Source organism: Saimiri boliviensis, chromosome 4 (assembly GCF_048565385.1).
Source record: "Saimiri boliviensis isolate mSaiBol1 chromosome 4, mSaiBol1.pri, whole genome shotgun sequence".
Taxonomy (NCBI): domain Eukaryota; kingdom Metazoa; phylum Chordata; class Mammalia; order Primates; family Cebidae; genus Saimiri; species Saimiri boliviensis.
Window position 1 is genome coordinate 164,951,253 of NC_133452.1, and position 18,483 is coordinate 164,969,735.

The following is an 18,483-nucleotide window of genomic DNA, read 5'->3' on the forward strand; positions in this document are numbered from 1 at the left end:
CTTGTTCAGCATGAAACTCCTGCCCAACCTTTCCTCCCTCAAAGTGTCTCCTTCTGGCTTTGGCTGGAAGCTACACTTTCCTGGCTGTCAGGATAGCCAGCATACAGGCTGTAATTATTTTTACAAAGTAAATAATTCTTCCAAATGTATACATCTCATGATTTTTCAGTTGACAAAAGTATAGTCTTGAATACATTTTAAAAAATGAAATGCTAAAAAAAAAACTCTTAAGGACTTCTAGAAAGAACAGGAAATCATAATGTTATAGATCATAAAAGAAGGAAACGAGAGAGTTAAAAGCAGAAAAATGAAATGGAAAACAAACACATAAAGAAAATAAACAAAGCCAAGGGCTGGTTACTTGAAAATACTAATAAAATTGATAACTACCTAGCAAGTCTGATTAGGTATATTCTTATATATAAAAGGTCATGGAAATTACTAATATCAGCAATAAAAAAGGACACCACTATACATCCCTGAACACAGAAAAAGAGTATATGAGATAATATTATAAATAACATGGCAATGCGTTTGAAAATGTAGATGAAATGAAAAAAATTCCTAGGAAGACACATGTTACAAAACCTGATACAGGAAGTAATATAAAATTTAAATAGTGGTATACGTATTAAACAAACAAATCAGTAATTTAAAAACTTTCTCACAGAGAAAACTCCAGGCCCATACTGCTTCAAAGGTGAATTCTTCCAAATATTTATGAAACAAATAACATGAATCTTGCACAAACTTTATCAAGCAATAGAGAAAAACCCTTGCTAAAATATTTTGTAAGACAAGAGTACTCTTGGATCTCAGATACGTCCTACGGGTCACTTCGGATTCTTTTACCATCTTACCTTGCAACTTGTTTTACCCCAGTCGTCACAGCAACCAATTTCCTCTGTGCAGAAAACAAGAGGACTTCACTGTTGACCTCTGTGACCTTCTCATGTTCTGCTACAAGGCTTCTCTGCTGCTGTTGAGATGCTGTTGAGACATGAGCTACTGAGAGATATTTGATATCTGCACACGCACAACCTCTATATGTAGGGCTATTGAAGCTCTCCAGAGAAAACCTTTAGATATAGTGGCTGACCAATAATTCTTTTTTTTTTTTTTTTTGAGATGAGTCTGATCTGTCTCCAAGGCTGGAATGCAGTGGCAGCATCTTAGCTTACTCTAACCTCTGCCTACCCGGTTCAAGCGATTCTCCTGTCTCAGCCTCCCAAGTAGCTGGAATTACAGGTGTACACCACCATACCCAGCTAATTTTTGTATTTTTAGTAGATATGGGTATTGCTGTGTTGGCCAGGCTGCTCTTGAACTCCTAAGCTCAACTGATCTGCCTGCTTTGGCCTCCCAAAGTCCTGGGATTACAGGTAGGAGCCACCATGTCTGGCCCTGATCAATAAAGTTTCCTCAGTTTCTTCCCCCGAGTAGCCTTCCCTGAGATTGCACTCCTTACTACATTAAGAATACATTATCACTTGATTCAGTGGGTGCTGTTCACATGGGTGTGTTCTGTTTGTAAAAATTCATCCAGGTTTACACTTATAGGTGGAGTTTTATGTATGTATGTTATGCCTCAATAACATCTTTAAGATGATATTATTTGCAATAGCTCCAGAAAACATTTTTCAACCTAGAAATAACTCACAAAACTGTGCAGGACCTCTATTCAGAAAACAATAAAACATTGCCAAAAGAATGTAAAGAATACCTAAGTTATTCTAACGATATACTGTATTCATGGAATGGAAGAATAAAAGATAACAATTCTCCTTCAAATGAATTATAAAGTCTATGCAATGAAATTAAAAGACACTATTGTAAAAATTGACATGCTCATTCTGAACACTATATAACCATGCAAAGATCTAAGAATAGCCAAGACGACCGTGAAAAGCACAAAATGAGAGGATGTACATAGATAGATATCAAAGCTTATTATAATGCTGTGATAATTAAGACAGTAGGCAAGTTTCATAATGATATAAAAACAGAACAATGTAACCAAATATAGTATCCAGAAACAGAACCAAGTATTTGTAGACACAATTTATGAAAAAGAGAAGGCCGGCACCGTGGCTCACACCTGTATGTTATTTGTAATAGTCCCAAAATAGAAACAGCGTATAAGTGTCCATCAACGGTACAATAAATTGGGTAATAAAAATACAATGGGACATTCCACTGCCATGAAAATGAAATTACTGCTATATTTAGTAACAATTATTAATTTATAGGCATAATTGAAATCAAATACAAAAGAGGGAAAACAATATGACTATGTACCTAAGTTGTAAGGACAGGAAGAAGTGAACTCTGGTGTTAGAAGTTGGGATGGTTGGCTGGGCACAGTGGCTGACACCTGTAATCCCAGCACTTTGGGAGGCCGAGGTGGGTGGAACATGAGGTCAGGAGATCTAGACCAGCCTGACCAACAAGGTGATACCCTGTCACTACTAAAAACACAAAAATTAGCTGGGCGCAGTGGTGCGCACCTGTAATCCCAGCTACTCAGGACGCTGAGGCAGGAGAATCGCTTGAACCCAGGAGACAGAGGTTGCAGTGAGCCAAGATCATGCCACTGTACTCCAGCCTGGGTGACAGAGGCGAAACAGAAGGGAAAAGTCACTGAAAGGCAGCATCAAGGGAGTCTCTGAGGTGCTGGTAATACTTTATTTCTTGATCTAGATGGAGGTTACTTGTGGGCTTCCTGTGTGAAAATTCATTTACCTATACCCATATGATTTGTACTTTTAGTAAAATATGTTCTAAATCAATTCTTCGAAAGTTTATTTTCGACAGTGAAAGTGATAAAACATTAAAGAAACCTAAGAGACATGTAAAACAAATGTAAAAGGCAATGAGAACACAGATACGCAGAGCACCACAACACACCGTTGCTTATGCTTTTAGAGCTCTTGCTCATGGAGGCAAATTTGAGCTTGTGCTTTGGCAGCTTCTAAATTGAGGCAAACTGAAGTCACTAGGATCTGCTGAGTATGAAGTATCACTCCATATGTCCTCAGTGACATACATGCAGACTTATAACTATCTAGAGAGAACGCTCAACTATCATCCCTAGTGAACTGCCGGAAAAGTAGTCTTGTCACTTAGGAACGCACCAAGTAAAGAAAATAGAAAATATTCTCATCCTGATAAATCCAAGCCACAAGGTGACCTACAGTAGATAGGTATCCTAGGTATGCATTTCCTGGAGAGTTCAGGGAGCTTTAAGTTATAAATTTAATTTAAGATTTGTATTGCTTATCAGTTGCTGTAATAAATAACTCAAATGTAGTGGATTAAAACAAGACATTTATTACCTCACTGTGTCTGTAACGTAGAAAATCAGAATCAAAAGTGTTGTATTTGGGTGGTTCCAGCTCAGGATTCCTCATAAGGTTGCAATCAAGATGCCAGCTAGGGCTCTAGTCATCACAAGGCTTGACTGGAAATGGAAGATCTTCTTCCAATCTCTCTAGTGGGTGTTGGCAGGAAGGCTGACTGCCTCTCTAAATGGGCTACTACACAGGACTGCTGGTGACATAATAACTGGCTTCCTCTAGAGTTAGAGCTATCACATACATTAGACACAAAGACCGCCCCTGGTAGGTAAGGAACTCACCAGGGCATTAATATCAGGAGGTAGAGATTATTGGGGGTCATCTTAGAGTCTGCCTACCAGATAGGCCCTCTGTCCACCTATGACCCCAGTCTCTCTAACGAAATACATTTACCACCTTCCAAAAGGGCCTGAGGGTTCCAGAATTTACCATTTAAATCACATCTAAGTGTGTATGAGACACTTCAGGTATGTTTCTTAAGTATGTACACTGCAATACGTAGAGAGAAACCTTGCTGCACAAACCAGAAAACACCACTACATCTGTTTTTTGTTATTGTTATTTTGTTTTGCTTTGTTTTTTGAGATGGAGTTTTGCTTTTGTCGCCCAGGCTAGAGTGTGGTGGCGTGATCTCGGCTCATTGCAATCTGTGCCTTCCTGGTTCAAGTGATTCTCGTGCCTCAGCCTTCTGAGTAGAAAGGACTACAGGCGAGTGCCATTGCACTCACCTAATTTTGTATTTTTAGTAGAGACAGGGTTTCACCATGTTGGCCAGGCTGTTCTCGAGCTCCTGACCTCAAGTGATCCACTTGCCTTGGCCTCCAAAAGTGCTGGGATTACAGGTATAAGCCACTGCACCCGGCCTGCCACTGCATCTGGACAAGAGTTTGACCCCTTGACTCTCAAAATAAAAATCTGGTATTGTACCAGCCAAGCTGCATAAGTCCTAAGAATAGATTCTCATTCGCACTCAGAAATGATTTTAGCACATATCACTAATGTTGACTGGGATCGTAAAGGAATTCTTGGACTCAGAAAAGACAGCTAAGTAGGTGGTTTGAATTCCATGGAGTCAATTCACTGAACATAAGTGTATTTTTGTACTCTGAACATTACCTGTATTCGCTAGTGAGCTGGTATTTGTTTTAGTTGTGCTAAGTCTAAGAAACCTACTGGTCTCTAAAGGATGAATGTAGATAGGATCGGTACAAAAGTCCTTACTCATTTACCTACGATTTGTCAAAGGCAAGACTGAAGAGGTGGAACCAATTGATTGCCTTCAGCAAATAGTTATGGGGCTTAACGTTGACACCCAAAACGGACTTTTCTGGTGACTGAGAAAAACAAAAAAAGTAATGACAAAGGCAGAGAGGTGGAGCGCAACTAATTGAAAACAATAAAGTTACTATATTTTGTGAAATACTTATTAAAGCACATAATTAATAAGGAAGAGAATGTCCAGACAGTTAACAGAAGTAAATGTGGGTTTTGTCATCTCCAGGGTGAAATCGCATATATGTATTAACAAAAGAATCCCAGTACTTTGGGAGGCCGAGGCCGGTGGATCACGAGGTCAGGAGTTCAAGGCCAGCCTGGCCAAGATGGTGAAACCCCGTCTCTACTGAAAATACAAAAAAAAAAAAAAAAAAAAAAAAAAATTAGCCGGGCGCCCGTGGCAGGCGTCTATAATCCTGGCTACTTAGGAGGCTGAGGCAGGAAAATCGCTTGAAACTGGGAGGCAGAGGTTGCAAGTGAGGCGACATCGCGCCACTGCACTCCAGCATGGACGACAGAGTGAGATTCTGTCTCTCAAAAAAAAAAAGAGAGAGAGAGAGAAAGAGTGAGAGCATCTCAGGTCAGCGTGTGCTTTCGTTTCTTTGTCCGACAGCAGGGAAAGAAGGAATTTTTTAAATAAACAATAGAGCATCTCAGCTGAGCGTATGCTTTTGTTCTTTGGCGGACACTAGAAGAAACGGAATTCTACGTAGGATGGTGTGGCACAATGAAGTAGCCGACTCTCGGGAAACTGCGAGTTTTCACGGGTGGGAAAGAAACATAGACCTCAGTGCAGACATGGGAGTTTTCACGTGTACGTTAGAGAGTTGTTTGTATACTGCACACGTGCAGCCTGCCGTAAAACTCTTAGCAGAGGATGGTTTCGATCCATCGACCTCTGGGTTATGGGCCCAGCACGCTTCCGCTGCGCCACTCTGCTAGCTGATCTCTGCCTTCCACTGTTGTTATTTTCAATCACTCAAATTCAGTCCCAACATTTTCATTTTCAAATTATTGCATTTTGTAACTGATTGTTTCCGCCGTCCCTATCTCTGCCAAGGAAGCAGAAGATTCGCTACTCGATAATCAGGATGGTCTCAGGCCATCACCTCCCGGTCGGCGCTTTTCCAGCCTTGCCAAAGATCGTCTGAGCTTGGAAGTATTTCTGCCCCTCTTGGCCCTCGTTCATGGCAGTGAGCCTCGGAGGAGGGCGCCCCGCAAAACGCTAGGTGTCATCTCGAGTGCAATCTAGGGAGCCGCGGAGCGAACGCGGCCGCCGCCGGGCAGGAATCGTGTTAACCATCTCATCGGTTTCTGTCAAAACATTTTCTAGACAACCGTAGAAGAAATTTTTTCCCCTTGATGCAGTAATCATGATTAATTTTATTAGCGTTCCACTAGAGTTGTGTGTGTTCCATGTGGCGAAGTGGAAAGTATACATAAAGGACTTCCGTTGCATACCTCTGCACAACGTTATCTCCCGAAAAAAGATTCCTGCCGCCGATCCGGTTACACGCATAACTAGTGTTTTTTTCAGAAAACACCGTTTTTTGTTTGAAAGAATGATTAACAAGCTATGGCTGTTAAGACCTGATATTTGGCAGACTTGATTTTTTTTTTTTATTATTAACCAAGTGAGCCTGCCATTTCAAGGAAAACACCTGACAGGATTTGTGACCAATGGTAAGACTGGGGCTTTCTAGCAAAAATTTGAACGTTGCAAAACTTGTATCCATTACCATGAGCTTGACAACTTCCAACTTTTGACTGTTATGAAACTGTTAGTGTTAGTAGTGTAATTTTAAGGTTTTTAGTTGACAGTAAGTATTGTACGTATATATGGGGTACAGAGTGATATTTTGATGCATGTATAAATATGTAATGATCAAATGAGAGGGTTTTTTTTTAGTTGCTTGTAAAGGCACAAGATTTTAAGCAGAACAAAAACGGTACCCATGGAATAAAGAGGATAAACCAAATGTATACCTCAAATTATTGCACGACAGCTACAATTTCGATTGGATCCCTTTTGCAGCCCCTTTGACAAAAACAAGAAGAAATAATAATAAATTAATAAAGATAAGATCTTCTTCTTCTTGTGGCTTCTATCGATCAGAGAACAGAGCTTTTAGGAAGTCCCTGAACCGCAGCTCCAGCTTGCAGCTTCCTCTATGATGACGCTGCACAGGGCCGTTCTGGAATATTGCAAATATTTTATCATTAGTAATGTAAGCTTTTGGATGATGATGGATGATGAACATGGGCTAAGGGTAGCATGCGCGTATTTTTTTTTTTTTCTCATTTACGCCATCTCCCTGTCCGCACTAAGACTGGAGGACTGTCCTCTTTCATTTTCCTTGCTAAAGTGGCGAGCATCCCTGCTTTGGGAGCCCAAGGGCTCTCATCCACACAATTAACCAACTTTTCTTTCACGAATTACTTTTGACGTCATGTCTAAGAACTCTTCAGGTTGCGAGAGGTGGCTCACATCTGTAATTCCAGCCCTTTGGGAGGTCAAGGCAGATGGATCATCTGAGCTCAGGAGTTGGAGACCACCCAGGGCTACATGGTGAAACCTTGTCTCTACTAAAAATACAAAAAAATTAACCGGTGTGGTGGCGTGCGCCTGTAGTCCCAGCTACTTGGGAGGCTGAGGCAGGAGAATCGCTTGAGCCCCAGAGGAGGAGGTTGCAGTGAGCTGAGATCGTGCCACTGCACTCCATCCTGGGCTACGGAGTGAGACTCCCGTCTCAAAAAACAAAAACAAAACAAAACACAACACTCTTCACCAAGTCCTGTGTCCTCAAATCGTTGCTACTGGTTAAGGTCAAATTTAAATGATTTCTTAATGTCTCCTCACTCTAAGCAAATAAAAGTCATATTCCCAGCACCTGGACAGGGACTTGAACCCTGGACTCTGATCCTCTACCAACCGAGACACCCAGGCTCCCTGAAGAATTGTTTTATTCAATTCTACAAATAGGATCAGTGATTATCACAGTTAAGTGGTAGCACACATTGATTCTTACACTGAGAAGAGAAATTCAGTAGAAGTTTAACTTCCACAGAATCAATTCAACCACCATTCGTTTATGTTTTCTGCAGATTCATAAAAAAGGAATATAAGTAACATTAAAAAAATTCTTATTTGTGTGGTTTTTGGAAAGAAAAATAAACAAGAAAACAAGTGCTCCTAATAAATATTGATGGAATGCTTAGTTGAATCTGTCAGCACTATCCTATTCACTAGGCAACAAGAAATACCAAAAAAAAAAAAAAAAAAAAAAAAAAAAAGACACAAAGAGGAAAAAAGAAACAATTTTAAAAAGAGAGAGAGAGAAGTGGGAAGCAACCAGTGGAAAGCAGTGGTAAGAGCCTTACAAATCTGATAAAATCTCCCATTATTTTTTTCTTGGTGCAAGAAAAAAGCAAGTCGTAGTGGGCCTACTTTGTACTTTTCACTGCTCTGGGGTGTTCTTGCCTCTCTAAAAGAATTTTGACAAACATGATACCTGCCACATTTTTTCAGTGGGCATCTAACATTTTTCACTGTTTAAATTTTTCTTAAGGATGAAGTGAGCTGTATCATAGGAATCTAAAAACCATAGTAATTTCATAGTTACCAACATCCCTTTAAAAGAGAGAGGTGAACAGTGCTTTCTCTTTAGTTGTGGAAGATTTTACATTGATCCTTTATTTTTCAGCATTCATAGTGCCATTCCATGCCTTTTATAGAATTTTATCCAAGTACAACGTCATTTTGTAGTTTTTTCTTGATCCTTCCATGATACTTCTTTGCACCAAATAAAGATATGAAAACTGAAGTATAATGTTATTTCCTGTTCCCCGAAATGTGTGTTAAAAATAGCTTTTCTGGATTGTGTTATATTTGCATCTACTGCTAGTACATAATCAAAACATAGTAGGCAATTTGAAAACCCCTTTACTGAAAGGTGTAATGAGAGTCAATGTGGAATTTGTAATTCCCTTTCTCCATGAAATGGCAGCCACCTTGATGCAGAGAGGGCCTGACTTAGTATTCACAATTGTTTCCCTGTTGGGAGCTTGAGAGGAGAGAAGTTTTAGCTAGGATTGGGGCAAATGTGTCATAGACAAACAACTACCAGAAATTTATCAAGTGATATCTTTCCATGTAGGGCCATCACTGATTTGATTCTCGGACTTTTAGGGAAGATACAGAGGTAGATTTAGTGAAACTCCCAGTTTCCTGTAGGCCAGGATGGTTTTGAGCTCGCAGCCTCTGAGGTTGAACGTTGCTTTCCTGAGTCTTTTCATTCCTTCCTCCCTACTCGCTCCTCCCTTTTTCTGCCTCTTTATTGGCCTCCTCAGGAAGCAGCTGTCATCAGTCCCTCCAGCTCTATGCAGTCTCAATCTGCCAAACATTTAACCTTTGAAATCCCTTCTTCAAAATCTTTCTTGAGCTCAGAGGCGGAACTACAGAGAGAATCGAGGAGGAGCCCCGGGGAAATCCTGGTTGAGAAGAACAGGGGGAGGTGTTAATGCCTTGGGGTGTGAGTGTTTTAACCACCTCCTGTCAAAAATCTCAAAGGGTTTTCTTTGCATGCAAGGGAGCCAGACTTTCACAATTCCCTTTCCAATTGGATAATGTTTGGATCTGTCTTGACAGGAACCGGGAGTTCCTGTGTTTGAAAACTGGAGCATATTTCAGGGAACTGGGCTTTTGTTGAGGCTGCCTCTGGGTTGGTGTGTTCTAGGAGTTACATGACTATATGCCAAATAACTTTCTTCCACACAGAAGTGACTAGAAACCATGTAATATTGCCCATCAAACCCCAATTTAAAAATCTCTTCAATTTAACGTTCCAAAACGCCTGTAGTATTTCCTCCGACAGAACAAGTGTGACAGAGAAGTTGAAGTGGAAGGGACAGTGACATTCCTGATTGTTCCATGTCCTCTCTTGCTTGTGGCCTTTGCAGTTGCATTTTCCCTGGCCGGTCCTCCCCTTTTCTTACTTGCCAGTTCCTACTTCTCCTTCAGATCTCAGTTTAGATATAACCCATTACCTCTTTCTGAAAGCTTTTGCTGAATCCCCAAGAGCGGTTTTAGAAGCTCATGGAATATGCCTATGATTCCTGACATTATTTTAGTTATATTAATAGCACTTATTATGTGTTAAATTATAACGATCGCTTGTGTGATCCTTTCTTAAATATTAGCATACTCAGGGCTCAGTCCTTAAACACCATAGATATACAAATGCCTCTTTCCATCGTGGACTGCCGCTCCAGACTCAACTCCTTTGTTTGTTTGTTTGTTTGAGACAGTCTTGCCCTGTGGCCCAGGCTGGAGGGCAGTGGCGTGATCTCAGCTTACTGCAACCTCCACTGCCTCCCAAGTTTCAGCATTTCTCCTACATCAGCATCCCAGGTAGCTGGGATTACAGGCACGCGCCCCCATACTCAACTAAGTTTTGTATTTTTAGTAGAGATGGGTTTCACTATATTGGCCAGGCTGCTCTCAAACTCCTGACCTCAGGTGATCCACCCACCTCAGCCTCCCAAAGTGCTGGGATTACAGGTGTGAGCTACCGCACCTGGTCTGCAACTGCTTTCTTGACAAACATTTTTTACCTTTTCAAAAAATGAACTCCTGATCATTCTTACAGGCTTCCATGAATCTCCCCAATCTCAATAAACAGCCAGTCTGTCTGTCCCATTGTCTGTGAATCCTCTTTCCTTCAGATCCTACGTCCCATGAGCTCCACCTTCAAAATATATATATCCATAACCTAATCATTTTTTACAACTTCCATTGTGACCATACTAGAAAATCTATCATCATATCTCACCCAGATTTTCACAATAGGCCCCTCACTGGTCTTCCTGCTTCTCTTTATCACTGCCCTCTTACTATGTATTCTAAACGCAGCAGTAATGCCTCTGTTCAAGACTCTCCCAGGGTTCCCTTCTCATTCAGTTTAATAGCCAAAGTGCTTCTCGTCACCTATGAGGGGTCTTCTCCCTTTTCTTCCCCTCAAGACCCCCTTGCTCTTCCTCAAATGTCAGGCGTACTCCTGCCTCAGGCCTTTGCACTTGCTGTTTGCCTGGAAACTCCTTCCCCTGAATATGTGCCCTGTTCCTTTCCTTATCCCCTTTACGTCTTTGCTTAAATATCACTTCCTGAATTGGGACTTTGGAGGACTGGGAGTGAAAATATTTAGGTTCATGCTAAGTAAAATAAATGCAACATAGAAAAAAAATCTGAGACCTTGATTACTAGTAAATTATTTAAAAATATATTACATATATTTATTAGATACTATTCATTTCTCATACAGAGTAGGTAGGTAGGGAGGTGTTAAACATAGTCTTTCTTTTGAGTTTAAACTCCTCCAAATCTAGCCCAACAAGAATACAGGGAAAAAATATTTTGACTTCCTTAAATGAAGTGACTGATAAAATATGACACAAATACAAATACAAGTTTTAGGATCAACAGAAAAAAGTCTCTGAAGACCTAGACTGCATTTTCATCTTTGCACTTAGACTTTAGGCTGTCTGAAATGAGATGATGTCAGAGGCATTTGAACCAGAGCAACTGCATCTGCTCTGGGGCTCAGTAGAATCTGGCTGAGACCTACTGGGCTGTACTCCCAGGAGGTTAGGGATTCTTAGTCACAGGATGAGATCGGAGGTCGCCACAGGATACAGGTCACAAATATGTTGCTGATAAAACAGGTTGTGGAAAGATGCTGGCCAAAACCCACCAAAACCAAGATGGTGATGAAACTGACCTCCAGTCATCCTTACTGCTCATTATATGCTAATTAATTAGCATGCTAAAAGACATTCCCACCAGTGTCCAGACAGTTTACAGATGCCATGGTAACGTCAGGAAGTTACCCAAATGATGTATACAGTCTAAAAAGGGAAGAAACCCTTGGTTCTAGGAATTGCCTAACCTTTTCCCAGAGAACTCATGAATTATCCATCCTTTGTTGACCATATAATCAAAAAATAACAAGTATACTTAGTTGAGCAGCTGCTCTGCCTATGGAGTAGCCATTCTTTTATTCTTTTACTTTCTTAATAAACTTTCTTTTTACTGTACAGACTCATCCCAAATTCCTTCTTGTAGGAGGTACCAAATACCCTCTCTTGGGGTCTTGATCAGGACCCCCTTTCTGCTAACAATGATGTCTCAGTTTCCCTCTATATGTCTTACCTTACCTCTCAAAATATCTGTGCCAAAAAAAACCCAAAAAGCAAATAAACATGATAAACAGAAGAAAATTCCTGGTTGTTGAAAGTAATGGTATTAGGTGATTAATTAATTGTACAAAGCTCTGTTTTTGTGTAGTTGAGTCTTTTAATAATATATTTTTTAAAAATTAAGATTAATGGGGAAGATAATTCCATACTCATAATGTTAGGGGTGTTCTGAGTGAAGAGACCACCTAAACAGGCTTTGTATGAGCAACAAGGCTGTTTATTCACCCAGGTGTGAATGCGCTGAGTCTGAAAAGAGAGTCAGCGGAGGGTGGTGTGATAGGAGTTGATTTTATAGGTTTGGGGTAGGCAATGGAAAGCTGCAGAAGTTACAGTTCAGTGAAGTTTTTGTAAGCTGAGGGGGGTGTTGTGGGGAAGTGGGGGTGTCACAAGGTCGTCACAAGGTTGGGTTATCAGCTAAGGCAGGAACCCTTGAGGTAGAAACAATGGTACAATGTTGCAAGGTCAGTTAATTGGGCTTTGCAGGAGGTAGCCCTTCTTTTACTTCAGACTTGGTTTTGGGAGGCCATCCAGAGGTGTCCCTTTGGGTCACTGGGGGGTCACCAAGGCTCGACTAGGGTTTGGCCTATGGTGCAGCCAGTTCAAAGAACCTTGCATATAAGACATTCTACAACAAGAGGAGGAGGAAGGGAAGGAGGAGAAGGGAGGGAGGGAGGAAGACAAATAAAAGAAAAAGAGAAAAGAAAGGAAGGGAGCAATCTACTACAAACTACGGTGTGTTTGTGTGTTGTATCTAACTGGAACAAAATTTCACAAAACATTATTCTCACTATAAATATTTGCTACTCCAGGTCACTCTTATTATGTATGTTAGCTATTCTGATATACATATTTGTTGTTTCTCTTTTAACACCGTTTACAAGCTGCTGAATTAATCTGATGATTCACAATCGTCCCAACATTTGAGAAATACTAGTCACTGTGTCTTCCCTCTTTGAATATTGTGCCCCCATGTAAACGCTAATCTTCTCTGGTAGGCTACTCAGAGCATTCCTCAACATCAGCTAACTTAGTTCATTTGATAATTTCAAGAAGCAATTTTCTGTTTTAGAGGCAGAGGTCAACTTCTGAAGACTAAAAAAGGGAGGGCTGTGGGGTCGATCTCCTACTGGGCTGAATGATATGCAGCTTACCGGAAGCAATACTTTGTCTTTCAACTTTCGACCACACAGTACAAAATACATTTTACAACCAGTACACACATCGAATACACAAAAACTTTACTAAGCATTGCACTCCAGTATTTTCTATTCTGTTTGAAAAATATTGCTTATGCTTTCACTCTTGGTAGGTATTTAAATTCTATGGCCCTGGGCCTGGAATTTCAAAGAAACAATAACCGTCGAACTAACAGAATGAATCTCTACGGATAGGATCTTCACTCACAGCTGGAGAAAGGACGCTGCAACCTTCATCCCCAAATCCTATCAGTTTCGGGAGGTCACAAGAATGACCGAGTGATTTACATAAAACCCATGAAGGTCGCAATGCTGGTGCATGGCATTGTTATTAAAGAATAAGCATGGATCTCTTAAACCACCCAGGTAGAAACAGCCACACCGAGTCTGTCCCAATCTATGGCTTGAACAGGGCGCATCCCAGAAGCTTATCTTTTGGTGCCAAACTGCTGATTCCTCCCTCCGTAAAAACCTAAGCAGGAGAAGAGAATGGAAAGGGGAGACTAATGTTACAGAAAGCCTTTCATGTGCAAACCCGCCTCCAACCAACCCCGACATTGACGGAAGCACCCGAGATGTCACGATAAGCCCGGCCGATTGCCAGGTCGCGTCACGAGCCTTCCGGAAGCTCGCACGCGCGGCGGGCTGCGAGGGACCCAACCAAGAATGGGGCATTCTCCATAGACAGCTCGCTTTTCCTTAGCTGAAAAGTGTTCTGTCAACCAGTATTTTAGGCGACATTAGTCATACCGCCATCGCACGCTCCACCCCGTCTGGCTAACGCGGGCTGATGGGTCGGAGCCCGAAGGCTGGCCACGAAAGATGACGCACTGGAGGCGCCGGAAGCGGTGTTTCCATGACGACAGCTCTAAACCACGGTCGCCGATTGGCTCCACGGCCGTCAGCTGCGCTCTTCGTTTTGTCGTTCGCAGGAACCGAGGGTAGTGCTGGGAACGCTCTGGGTGCCCGTCTTCCTGCCCACTGTGGGGTGGTCTCGGTTTATCCTCTCACACCCTCGGCTTCTGCAGGAGTAACGCCCGCAGTACACCGAATAGTCTCAGGTTCCTTTTACGTTGTTTAGGAAGGTAACTTGCGTCCCTTCAGCAAGCATATTTGACATCCAAAGCAGATCATGTTTAACACCTTCTTCCTCTATAGGAGAAAAATTATTGCCGGTAATAGCCCTGAAGTGGAATGGATAATAATGACGGCCACTGAAATCTTCCTTATTGAATTTCACATACAATTATGCCTGTAAACATTTAAAAAATATAGTACCAAAATTTTCAAAATATGGATTAATATTTTAATTACATTATTACATGTTATGAAAAGGATGACTTTATACAAACATATTAGTTTGTCACTGTAATGAATAATGGCATCGTAGTTTCTGTTTTCATGTCTTCTTTAAAGTTCCTAATGATTTTGAAAGAAATTTATCCTGGTTAAATATTCATTTTTAGGCCGGGCGCGGTGGCTCAAGCCTGTAATCCCAGCACTTTGGGAGGCCGAGGCGGGTGGATCACGAGGTCAAGAGATCGAGACCATCCTGGTCAACATGGTGAAACCCCATCTCTACTAGAAATACAAAACATTAGCTGGGCATGGTGGCACGTGCCTGTAATTCCAGCTACCTGGAGGCTGAGGCAGGAGAATTGCCTGAACCCAGGAGGCGGAGGTTGCGGTGAGCCGAGATCGCGCACTCCAGCCTGGGTAACAAGAGCGAAACTCCATCTCAAAAAAAAAAAAAAAAAAAACCACACACATTTTTAATATGCAGTAGGGCCAGATTTGTCATCCGTCATAGTTTCTTGAAGGCTTTATTTTATTAAGTTAAATTTCAAAAGTTTCTTTCACATAAAGAAACATACAGAAATGGAAAAATCGGCCGGTCGCAGTGGCTCACGCCCGTAATGCCAGCGCTTTGGGAGGCCAAGGTGGGCGTATCACTTGAGGTCAGCCTGGCCAACATGGTGAAACTTCATCTCTACTGAAAATACACAAAAATAGCTGGGCGTGGTTGCTAGTGCCAGTAGTCCCAGCTACTCGGGAGGCTGAGACAGGAGAATCGCTTGAACCCAGGAGGTGGAGGTTGCACTGAGCCGAGAGTGCACCACTGCACTCCAGTCTGGGCAACAGAGTATGACTGTCTCAAAAAAAAAAAAAAAAAAAAAAAAAGAAAAGAAAAGAAAAAAAGAAATAGAAGAAATTTTAAAGGTAAGTATGACAGAGATTCATACATGTCCCAGTTCACAATTCACAGAAATTGCTTGCAAATAGTTTTCAAATTTCTCTGCAGTCCAGAAATTTTAAACAGAAAAGTCTTTAAAAAATCACATAGAAATAAGAAAGTCTCTGTTTTCCAACTAATTACTCTCCTTTTGCTGCTTACATTCTTTACATCTAGGAGACTCCTTCCCCTTAAAGAAATTACGGTTCAATTCTAGTCTTGTTTTCGGAGCATGTCACTTCACTCTACATCCCATTATTTGTAAAAGGAAATGACCATAATGTCACACAAGATGACAGAGCAAGAAAGTCCAGGAACCCGTCTCTCCATGAAACAACTAATGAGCTGCAAGTACTGTCTGAAGCAACTATTTTGGAATTCTGGAGTTGAGTCAAGCACTTACAGAGTCCAGGGCAGAGACCGATGAAGAGGTTGGTAAATTTTGTTGACTATCCCTGTTTCACATACCATCATCCATTAGCCAGTGCCATGGCAGGCAGCCAGTGGGGACTGTGGGCCTCATTCCAGGTGAGGCCTTGCTAGTGCCAAGGTGAGCAATAACTGTATTCTAAAAATCATGATTGTTTTCATTTCTGATTATAACTGTTTATTGTTGAGGAGTCAGCACAGAGGGTAGTCATTGTTTCAACTCCAAAGGGATGAAACCTTTCCCAATGTCTAAAAAAATTCAAGAAATGGCCGGGTACAGTGGCTTACGCCTAAAATCTCAGCACTTCGGGAGGCTGAAGCAGGCAAATCACCTGAAGTCAGGAGTTTGAGAGCAACCTGGCCAGAATGGTAAAACCCTATCTTTACCAAAATTATAAAAATTAGACAGGCGTGGTGGTGGGCGTCTGTAATCCCAGCTACTCAGGAAACCAAGGCAGGAGAACCATTTGAATCCGGGAGGCGGAGGTTGCAGGGAGCCGAGATCGTGCCATTGCACTCCAGCGTGGGTGATAAGAGTGAAACTCCATCTCAAAAAAAAATTTTTTTTTTCAAGGAACAGTACTTCCCCCTCATCTACCGTCTTTGATAGGTAAGGAAAACTTAGATGTAAGGAAAACTTAGATGCAAGGAAAACAGACATGTAAGGAAAACTTTGTTGGGTCATTGGCTGACTACAGAGACAATAGGAGAGAAACTTCAGTGACCTTCCAAAGCAAGGAATATACACTTTGGAAAAATAACTTGGAAAACTCACATATGAGTGGCTCCAGCACTGACAAGCAAAAATAAGCAATCCCTGAGGAGTGGGAGAACTGGATTTCCAGAGTTACTACAAAATAATTATCGGAATGCAGAGTTCTCAAAAAAATGATAATAGCCAGGCATGGTGGCACACACCTGCAATCTCAACACTTTGGGAGGCCGAGACAGGCAGATTGCTTGAACTCAGGAGTTCAAGACCAGCTGAACAACATGGTGAAACTCTGTCTCTACACAAAATACAAAAATTTGTCAGGCATGGTGGCACATGCCTGTAGCCCCAGCTACGTGGGAGGCTGAAGCAGGAGGATTGCATGAGTCCAGGAGGTGCAGGCTGCAGTGAGCTGAAATCGCACTCCTGTATTCCATCCTGGACAACAGAGGGAGACCCTGTCTCTATTTAAAAAAAATATATACGTAAACAAACAGGAAAGCATGATCCATTCACAGGAATATATATATATATATATATATATATATATATATATATATATATATATATTTGACAGAAACTATCCCCAAGAAAGCCCAGACATTGGAACTGATAGTCAGACATTAAATCAACTATCTTAAATATTTTCAGAAAGGTAAAGGAAAGCATGGGTAGAGAACTAAAGGAAATCAGAAAAACAATGTCTGAACAAAATGAAATTTCAATATAGAGAAATCATAAGGAACTCAAACATTAATTCTGCAGCTCAAAAGAACAATAACTCAAATAAAAAATTCACTAGAGAAGTACAATGGCATATTAGATCAGACGGGAAAAACATCATGAAATCTGTTTGAGGCAAGCCTGGCCAACATTGAGAAACGCTGTCTCTACTAAAAATACAAAAATTAGCTGGGTGTGGTGGCAGGTGTCTGTAATTCCAGCCACTTGGGAAGCTAAGGCAGGAGAATGTCTTTTGCTTGAACCCAGAAGGCAGAGGTTGCAGTGAACCTCTGTTGCTGCCTGGGCAACAGAGCAAGACTCCATCTCTTAAAAAAAAAAATGATTGAGTCTACAGATTAAAAAGAAAAATGAACAGGGCCTGAGGGGCCTGTGGAACATCATGGAAGAATTGAGAAAGGAGCAGAAGGAATATCTGAAGAAATAATAAAATGTTCCAAATCTGATCAAAATTTCCCAAATTTGCAATGAATATCCACCTCCGAGAAGCTCAGTGAATCACAAGCATGATAAACTCAAAGAGATTCACATTAAGAAACATAGTAGTCAAACTGACAAAAACTAAAGACAGACTTTTGAAAGCAGCATGACAAGAGATTATGATGTCCAAGTGTTTTTCAATAAAATTAACAACTGATTTCTCATCAGAAACCAGGAAGGCCAAAAGACAGTGAGATGACATACTCAAAGTGCTAAAGGGAAAAAGTTGTCAATCAAGAATTCTGTGCCTGGAAAATGTGTCTTTCGGCAGTAAAAGATAAGTTAAGATGTTTCCATATAAACAGAAGCTGAGGTAATTCATTACCAGTAGACTTGCTCTATAAGAAATGCTAAAGGGAGTCCTTCATGATGAAATGAAAGGACACTCAGATGAAGTTAAATGAAAGTAACTCAGAGCCATAGAAAGTAAAAAGTACAATAGGAGAGGTTATCTCAGAGGTATGTATAAAATCCAGGATTATTATGCTTTTGTTATGGTTTGGAACTTCTTTTTCCTATGTGATTTAATAGACAAAGGCCCAAAATAATAATTGCGAATCTATGTTAATGAGCATACAATGAGTAAAGATGTAATCTCGGGTGGGTGCAGTGGCTCATGCCTATAACCCTAGCACTTTGGGAGGCCAAGACGGGTGAATCACCAGAGGTCGGGAGTTCCAGACCAGCCTGACTAACAAGGAGAAATCCCATTCTCTACTAAAAATACAAAATTAGCTGGATGTGGTAGCACATGTCTGTAATCCTAGCTACTCGAGAGGTTGAGGCAGGAGAATTGCTTGAACATCA

At 41.1% G+C, this 18,483-nt stretch overlaps 1 protein-coding gene and 1 non-coding gene across 5 annotated transcripts in view; one reads left to right on the plus strand and one right to left on the minus strand.

Annotated features, from left to right (window-relative positions):
• ZNF391 (zinc finger protein 391) overlaps positions 1–18,483 on the plus strand; it is an 80,209-nt gene that overhangs the window by 45,264 nt on the left and 16,462 nt on the right. For 3 of the 4 annotated variants that reach the window (XM_003944807.3, XM_074398564.1, XM_074398563.1), the window contains one exon: positions 15,492–15,745. The exons of the other annotated variant lie outside the window; for it this stretch is intronic. The gene's annotated coding sequence lies outside the window, so the exon portion shown is untranslated. The remainder of the gene's footprint in view (positions 1–15,491; positions 15,746–18,483) is intronic. 4 annotated transcript variants of the gene reach the window in all.
• TRNAM-CAU (transfer RNA methionine (anticodon CAU)) lies at positions 5,500–5,571 on the minus strand. The gene has a single exon. It is a non-coding gene; the product is annotated as a tRNA-Met (tRNA).